Raw genomic sequence first — 9,995 nt, forward strand, 5'->3', positions numbered from 1 at the left:
CACAATTAAGGTTGAGAATTTTTCAAGTTTACACTTGAGTATCAAAATTTTGCATTCTTATTACACAACCATGATGGTTTTTAATTTACCACCCGTAAATTAATTATCTCTGGTTTCCCATGTAGGCGAAGATGACTGCCAAAGAGTTTGAGGAGCTTGCCCTCAATGGCCACAATTACCCTACATGGGCTATGGACATCAAGATCAGTCTTGCGTCCCGTGGGATAGCGCGTGCAATACAACCCCCGGAGACTCCTCTACCGAATGGGGCCACGCCACTGACAGAACAGCAGAACTATGTTGCCTTATTCATCATAAGGCACCATATTCATCCAGATCGCAAGTCTGAGTATTTACAGGAGGAATCTCCTAGTACTCTGTTTCTGGCCCTCAAAACGAGGTATGAACAGCAGAAGGCAGTAGTCCTACCCGAAGCACTCCATGATTGGACTCATCTTCGTCTTCAGGATTTCAAGTCCATCGGTGAGTACAATCATGTTGTTCATAAGATATGGTCCAAACTGCGCTTTTGTGAGAAGGAACCTACTGAGGGGGAGAATATAGAGAAAACTTTGTCTACTATGCTCCCTTCAGATAGAATCCTCCAACAGCAATATCGTGCTCGTAACTACACTGTCTATTCCGAGCTTATTCACATGTTACTTCAGGCTGAAAAGCATGATGAGCTACTCGCTAAGAATGGATCCCAGCGCCCAGTTGGGGCACAACCTTTACCTGAAGTCCATCTGAATGTTGCGAATAGACAGAAGTTTAATGGTACCCCTCGGGGTAAACAATCCAATTTTGAGCATAAGCGAAAGCGCAATGGGAACAGAAGATCTAGATACCCAGGCAAGGGAAAAGGCACTTCAAAGCCCAGGTTTGATAAATCTAAGATTTTTTAACAAGTTTGGATGCTCCACGCATTCTACTGAAAAGTGCACAATGCCCAAGCATCTGGTTATGCTGTACCAGCAATCTCAGGGACGCAAAGCACCTCAAGGGAAAAGGTTTGAAGCCAACTTCAACCTTCATCCGGATAGCGCAAAAGGAGCTGGTGGTTCGCACGATGTGTGTTCCTCCTGGACCGAGCAATGCCGTGATTCCTTATCTGCCTGAGGCTACTGCTGAAATGGAGAACACGTTGATTGAGTACACCGCAAACAACGTGTTTGGCGACTTCGACTAGTCCCTCAATCTCCTAGTGTTCTACTTAATTATGTCCATTTGTGATGATTGTAATAAGAACATAAGCTTGTTGTTGTCTTTATATTGTATTGTATCAACACATTTGATATAATAAAGATTGTATTCTATATATTACTATGAGGTTTTGTTATTGAAAATTCTTTGTTTTATATAGTTTTCTACGGGGACAATCCGATGGAAGAGGAATTATGCCTTGTGGACAGTGGTGCCACAAACTCCATACTGAGGGAGATGAAATATTTCCAAACTTTGAAAAAGACGAATGGAGATATTCTAACTATCGCTGGACGCGATACTGTGATTGTTGGTACTGGATGTGCCATATTCACCCTCCCAAGTGGTACATATGTGACAATTGAGGATGCTTTACTGTATCCCGATTCTGCACGTACCCTGATCAGTTATCGAGATATCCATAAAAATGGTTTTCATATTGAAACCCATGAAGACAACAAAGAGGGGTATCTACTCTTTACTAAAGATGACGGATATGGCAAAAAGGTACATGAGAAAATTCCTTCTCTATCGGCCGGTTTGTACTATACGTACATCAAACCCATGGAACATGTTGCATACAAAGTAATTTTTCAGAATGTTAACGCATTCCAAACCTGGCATGATCGCCTAGGCCATCCTGGAATAGGGATGATGAGAAAAATTACTAGCAATTCCATTGGTCATAATTTGCTTGAGTCAAAATTTCCTCAATCTTCTGATTTTGTGTGCACATCTTTTGCCACGGGAAAGCTAATTTTGGGGCCCTCACACCTCAAAATACAAGCTGAACCACTTCAGTTCCTTGAACGTATTCAAGGAGACATTTGTGGTCCCATTCAGCCATTATCTAGACCTTTCTGGTATTTCATGGTTCTGATTGACGCATCTACACGATGGTCACATGTGTGTCTTCTATCCACACGAAACCATGCATTTGCCAAGATAATGAGGCAAGTCATTAAGTTGCAAGCTCATTATCATGAAAGTCAAATTAAATCAATTCGAATGGACAATGCTGCAGAATTCTCCTCACGTGCTTTCAATGATTATTGCATGGCTTTGGGGATTGAAGTTCATCACTCTGTTCCATATGTCCATACACAAAATGGTTTGGCTGAAGCATTGATTAAGAGGATCAAACTCATTGCAAGACCTTTGTTGACGAATTGCCACTTGCCAACCTCTTGTTGGGGTCACGCTGTTTTACACGTTGCTGACTTGATACAATTGAGGCCAACTGCATATCACAGTTCTTCCCCTCTAGAATTGGTACATGGAAATCCTCCAAGCATTTCCCATCTGCGTAAGTTCGATGTGCTGCATACATCCCGATCTCACCACCACAGCGGACATCTATGGGCCCACATAGGAAGTTGGGGATCTATGTGGGGTACAAATCGTCGTCGATTATTAAGTACCTGGAACCCCTGACTGGGGATCTGTTCACAGCCCGTCACGCTGATTGCATATTTAATGAGGAACATTTTCCGGCATTAGGGGGAGATTTCAAGTACCAGAAAGAATGCCCGGAAATTGATTGGAATGCTCATTCCATTTCATCCTCTAATCCACGCACCCATGAGACCGAACTTCAAGTTCGGAAGATCATTAATTTGCAACATCTTGCAAATAATCTGCCAGATTCATTTACTGATTTGAAAGGTGTTACAAAATCCTTAAACCCGGCCAGAAACGCGCCAGAAAAAGTGGAGGTACCAATAAAAACCACTCAACTCCCTATTCCTAAAAAGAGGGGGAGTAGTACGGCCTCTAACCGGAGCATGCTTCTAGCAAGCAGCAAAGGAAATCGAGGAGAAAAACCTCGGAGTCAGTAAATGCAGGTCAACTCAACATTGACAAACACCTGATGGGTAGTATACACCCAGTGGAAGGGCAACCTCCACAACCCAGTTCCAGTGTGCACAAACTGACTGGGACATTGGAACACCCAGACTCGATTGTATTGGGAAATCACGAAGAGTCACTAGGGGTGCAGGAAATTTCGATCAACTATGTTGATTCTGGAGAATCATTTGACCGTAAGACTACGACTGTCGACATATATTTTGCTGAAAAGATTGCAGATACCCTTCTCACTGATCATGATCCAAGGTCTATCGTTGAGTGCCAAAAGCGCTTCGACTGGCCTAAATGGAAGGATGCAATCCAAGCAGAAATTGCCTCGCTTAACAAAAGAAAGGTATTCACTGAAGCAATACCTACACCTCCCAGTGTTTTCCCTGTGGGATTCAAATGGGTTTTTCTCCGGAAACGGAATGAGAACAATGAGGTGGTGAGATATAAAGCAAGGCTTGTAGCACAAGGTTTCACGCAGAAACCTAGCATTGATTTCACTGAAACATATTCTCCAGTAATGAGTGCAACCACTCTCCGATATCTTATATCTTTGGCAGTGCAAAATCGTCTATCTATGCAGTTGATGGACGTCGTGACCGCATATCTTTACGGGTCACTAGATTCGGACATATATATGAAGGTTCCTGATGGAATCTCTGTCCCGAATAAAAATGCAAAACGCAACATGTATTGTGTAAAGCTGAATAAGTCATTATATGGCTTAAGGCAGTCGGGGCGGATGTGGTACAACCGACTCAGTGAGTTCCTTCTTCAGAAAGGTTACTCCAATAGTGCTGATTGCCCATGTGTTTTCATCAAGAAGTCCTCTGCAGGATTTTGCATCATTTCTGTGTATGTTGATGATCTCAACATCATCGGCAGCACACCAGACATTGATGAAGCACACAATCACCTAAAGATGGAATTTTAGATGAAGGATTTGGGTAAAACCAAATTTTTCTTAGGTATTCAACTTGAGCATCTTCCCTCGGGAATCATGGTACACCAATCTACCTATATCCAGAAAATATTGGAGAAATTCAATATGGACAAATCCTATCCATCTAAAACTCCCATGGTGGTTCGATCTTGTTGAGATGTAAATGAGAGACAATCGAATAAATGATTGGACTGTCGATTCCATTGAATGATTCTCGGTATATATACAAGGGGAACAGACACGATCGAGAGATGCGACTGTTCGTAGAGATGCAAGGGGAGAGGCGCGATGGTTGCCAATGCAACCGACGTACAGATTACAATGGGAGGATTATCTCTTTAATTAACCTATTAATTTAATCCTAACACTCCCCCTAATCCTTCCTTGTCCTTGCAACCGATCATCTCTGGAATCATCCTTGAATTAACTCTTCTCTAAAAACCCTGTGGGAAAAATGTGAGAAGTTTTGTAGTATGATATGTTGCTAAAACTCCTTCAAACCCAGTGGGAAAAATAAGGAGAAAATGGTGCAACATATAATGGTTATTGTCTCTTTTAACTCAATACAAAAAACCCATAGAGTTCAAAGGACAATAAATATGTCGTATATACTTTCCTAAAAACCCCGGTGGGGAAAACTGAAAGTATGACATATGATCTCATGTTGATATTACCTCATTAAAAACCTTTATGAGAACCTGTAAAGTGAACTCATGAAGGGAAAAAGAGTATAATATGATGCATTGAACAGGAACAATTCAGGAAGATACTCCCCCTGATTCTTGCAAAATTCAAAGCCGTCACCTACCAATTCCATGAACACATTTCTGGAACATAGAAGTTGGTAGAAACCCGATGAACAAATCAGTCGCATGATTTAACTTGCAAGATATGCAATATAGTGATATTGCTTATTATGTAACCTGTTTGCATCCGGGCAACACAAGAAACATTATCGTTGAGATAATGGTTGGTGGATGTAGCCATGAGGTCTGTTTCGAAGACTTCTCATGCATGAGAGGGCTACTACACCTAGGAGGAACACTAAGCTTGTCTACGATCTGGCATAGTAGGGATCTGATTGATGTATCCAACGATATCGGTGTTCACATTTCTGTGAAACTGAAAAACTAGGACAAGATGTTTGATGCCTTTGGAGATATCGAAAGATATTATTGAGTACCAATTGTGTTTGGTGGATCCAATGGCATTATGGAATGTTGAGTCCCAATATCTCATTTCCATCATCTCTTGGTCAAAATAGATCTTTCTCTACGTCTAGAGAATGAACTACCATGAGAGTTATGGGTGGATAAGATTTGTCCATAGTGAATTTCTCCAATATATTATGGATATAGACAACATAGTATACCATAATGTATGAATGAAGGTGCTCAAGTTGTAGTAACGAGCGGTATTTTGGTTTACCCAAATCCTTCATCTTAAACTCCGTCATTCAGATGATTACATGTGTCGTCATTGCAGACACACAAACATGGATAATCATTATTGTAGGAGTAATCCTTGTGAATAAGGAACTCACTACGTCGGTTGTACCAAATGTACCGACAACAATAAGTCTTATGGTGACTTACTGATTTTACACAATGTATGTTGGGTATTGCATTTCAATTCAGAAGTGAGGTTCCGTCGGGAACTATCTATACCTGAATCTAGTGATCTACATGGATATGTAATCACTACATCTGTCAACTGCAGAGATAGATGATTTTGAACTGCCAATGATATAAGTTATCGGAATGAGATTCCACCTCGGGAGAATAGTTGGGTATCTGCGTGAACCCTTGTGCTACAATACTTTCTCTTTGTTTCACCACCTCGTTATTCTCAATTTTGTTTCCAGAAGAAAACTGGTGTAGGTATTGCTTATGAATACCTTCCCATTATTGAGCAAGATCATTTCTACCTAGATTGTACCCTTTGCTTGAGTTCAGTCCGAGTGTTGTTCACACTTTGCCATGGCCATGGTCTTTGGATCTGAATCACTTGAAAGGTTTTTTCAATCTAGTTGAGAAATGTATGTCGACAATTTTAGACTTCCGGTTATATGTTTCTCCAGAATCTATATATCAATATATAGTTGATGGAAATATCGTTACCCATGGTGACTGCTCACGATTTCCCAATGCGGTTGAGTCGGGTATTCCGATGTCCCGGTCATTGTGTGCACTATGACCTAGGTTGGTGGAGGTTTCCCGTCCACTGGGTGTATACTACCCATCAGGTGCCTGTCAACGTGAAGTTGACTTGCATTTACTGATTCACAGGCCTTGATATCCTTGCTTGCGAGAGCTGAATCCTGATGTACTATTGTCATACTTCTCCCCCTGTTGCTTTGAACGGGGAGTTGAGTGGTTTTAGTTGGTACCTCCACTCTTTCCGGCATATTTTTCAGGATTGTAGGATTGTGTGACACCATTATAGTCAGTAAATGAATCTGGCAGGTTATTTGCAATGTGTTACAAATCTTCTGAACGCATGGTTCAGATATTTGAGTATGTGGATTTGAGGAAGAAATGTGTTCAACACTCCACTAATTTCCTGGCATTCTTTATGGTACTTGAAATCTCCCCCTAATGCCTGGAAATGTTCCTCATTGAATTAGCATACTGACCTTGAATAACTCCCCATGCGAGGGGCTTGAGGTATTGACGGAAATACAGTTATTCCTCACATAGATCCCAACTATATGTTGAGGGGACAATGATGTATGCCGGGTGGTGATATCGGTATGCAACCGAATTACCGCAGATAGGAAATACTTGGTAGATATCCACATATCAAAGATAGAGGGGAATAATATTATGCAGTTCTGTCATGAGCGTGTAAAACTGCATGACTCCAACGTAAAGTTGGCAAGTTGCAATTCCAATGTAAAGATAATGCAATGGGCTTAACTCTTTGGATAGGATTCTACCAAACCATTTTGAGTCTAGACATTAGGACAAATTGCTAAACTTCAATCCAAAGGCCATAGAGAAAGCCCTCAAGGAGAATTCTGCAATGTTATCCATTCGATTTGCTTGAAATCGATGTCAGGATAATGAGCCAATGGTTTCATGTGAATAAAGCACGCACTTAAGACCATCATGTAGATATGTCTTTTAGAACCATGGAATACCTGAATAGTCTACTCAATGGCTGGGAAGAGCCACTTACCTCGACTTGATGCATTCAAGGAGTCTGAGTGGTTCAACGTAGACTTTAAGGTGTGCGAGCCTTAAAATTAGCTTCCCTGTATCACTTGTAGTGCACATAAAATCCAAATGTTATTAGAATTTAGCATCATAATAAACATAAACTATTGGAATTGTTGATAGTTTTAGTTTCAACTCAATGTCTCGATGACCAAGGCGAGTATGCCAAGTTTGTCATGTACAAGACATTCTGGAAAACTATATCATACACAACATGTGCTACGGGTTGTGTCGTATGTGTAGTACAATCCAGATGATACACAGGGAATGTGCTTGCCATATCCGTTGCATATGGTAAAGAGAAGTTATTTCTCGTTGTTGTCATCATAAGTCTCGCTATGGAAACTATTTTGATGGATACCTTCATAATTTAGTAGGGTACGAGTTAAACCTGGGAAGCAATAAAGCATCTCGACATTACTCGAGTACCCACAGTGATAGTAAATATGACTCGAGTTGAGCCAACAAATACCTCATCGCGTCAAACGATTTAAATATCTCCTTTCTCTCAATGAGAGTGGAAACATTGGACTTCCTTGAGTATAAAGTTTCTGGTGCATATATTCACAAGGCACATATCATTTTCCATCGGATTGACTCCCATAGAAATCTATATATAGACATGAAGATTCTCAATATGAAAATCACTATCAGATATATAGAATACATAGAAATGTATTTGTATCAAAGTGCTGATACAATATATTGTCATATACAATATATGATGACAACAATAATCATGTTCTTATTAGAACATCATAAATGGACATAAATAAATAGATCATTAAGGAGACTAAGGGACTAAATTCATAGTCTGCAAACATGTCGGTAGATGCATATTCAACCATCATGCTCTCCATGCTCATAGGGTCTCGTGACAGCTTGATGGTGTCAGGTTGAGGGTTTGAACTGAGTTTAAAACCATTACCCTTGATGTCCTTTGCGTCCTGGTGGCGTGGCTTAGATTGCACGCGCTATCCCATGGGATGCAAGACTGATCTTGATGTTCATGACCCGCTTAAGTAAGTTGTGGCCATTGAGGGCAAGAGCCTCAAATTGTTAGCCAACGGTTACTTATAGGGCCAAGCCAGAGATTATTAATTTACAAGAAGTAAATTAAAAACCATCAGGGTTTTGTAATAAGAATGCAAAATTTTTACTCAAGTGTATAACTTGAAAATGCTCAACCTCAATTGTGGGAACATAACACATTGAAGATCATACAGATCTCATAGTAATAGAGATAGGCTGCACATGGGCAGTAGATCCAACTCATTACCTTGTGTTTTCCTAATATAATGAGGGAGATGTTATTGTAAATTTTTTACAAGTTTGTTGTGCGGGAGAAATCAATCTCGACCGCTGTGACATGTTCATGAAGAATGGCAATGTGGTAAACACATAAAACATATCATCTCCTGTGAAAAACCGATAATTTATTTATATTACAGATTGTGTAATATAAATCCATTTTAATGTTGCAAAATTAATAGATCTCAAGAAGGTGGCTCGAAATTATTAGTGTGAATCTCAAATTGCTAAGATGACACCTTGAGTTTTGCATATGTATTTGCAAGAAATTGAAAATCTCAATTGCAAATAGACGTATTAATCTCGACATGTGGTTAACATGGAAATATATACATCATAGGAATATTCCAGAATACGTCGTACTCAACGGAGAAACAATACTGCAGAGGTACTGAATTTATCTTTGCGAGAGATAAACAATCTCAATTGCAAATAATAGATGTGATGAATCTCAACATGTAAGAAACATGGAAATATATTACATCACTTTCTGGAATACAAGGAACTCTACAGAAAACCACTACTAATGTAATGAATAATAACGATGTTGTAAACTTGATGCTCAAGTGTAAAACTTGAATTGTATAGACCTCAAATTGAATGAGATGATCTTGTATCAAGTTGCAAGATAATTCAGCAGAGTGAATTAATATTTTACGAGAGAAAATTGATCTCAACCGCAATGATATTATTTTGCGAGAAAAAGAAATTTCTCAATCGCAAATGTTGTGCGAGAAAACTTAATCTCAATCGCAAAACAATGTCGTTGTACTAATAGGACATGTTATAGGAATTGCTAAAAAGCAAACACATTGAACATGCCACATACAATAACCACATATTTTCTGGAATGTTACACTCAACAGAAAATGCAGTAATTAACAGGGTTTAAAATAGGAAAATTACACTGCTAGAATTGCTGTTAGATTTAAGCAAATAATGCAAATTAGCAGGAGCTCCTGGTGGCTCAACCGCATGCAAACATGCCACGTAGGGCAGCCCGGCCACGTGCAGCTTGGTCAACCCAATGGATAAGGAAGAGTAGACAGGGATATCCATAGAAGGAGTAGATTCGATCCCCAATCCACATGACCAAGACCGGAGGGACTCCAGTCGCGCTCTTCCTCGGAGGCACCTACGGCCGGTCGTCCGCATAACGGGCGACGGGAGGAACTCCAGCCGCGCTATTCATCGTCAGAGTCGTCGGGGAGGCGAATGCCAGGCACGGCCCAAGCGCTGCTGGGCCCCAAGTTCTCTCGCGGGCAGTGCGGCTGGTCGACGGCGGGCTGCGGTTGCTCGACGCTGTGAAGGCGGAGGCCACGAGGCGCCTGCAAGTGCCAGTGTGCGGCGAGGGTGCCGCGGTGGCGCGGGGCCGGGCGAGGCCTGGTGCAGGGCGGGCGCGCGCGAGGGCGGCCTCGGCCTGGCGCAGGGGCCCGACCACGGGTGTGGCGCGGGCACGGCCG

The sequence above is a fragment of the Triticum urartu genome, chromosome 6 (genome assembly GCF_003073215.2).
Source record: "Triticum urartu cultivar G1812 chromosome 6, Tu2.1, whole genome shotgun sequence".
Lineage (NCBI taxonomy): Eukaryota > Viridiplantae > Streptophyta > Magnoliopsida > Poales > Poaceae > Triticum > Triticum urartu.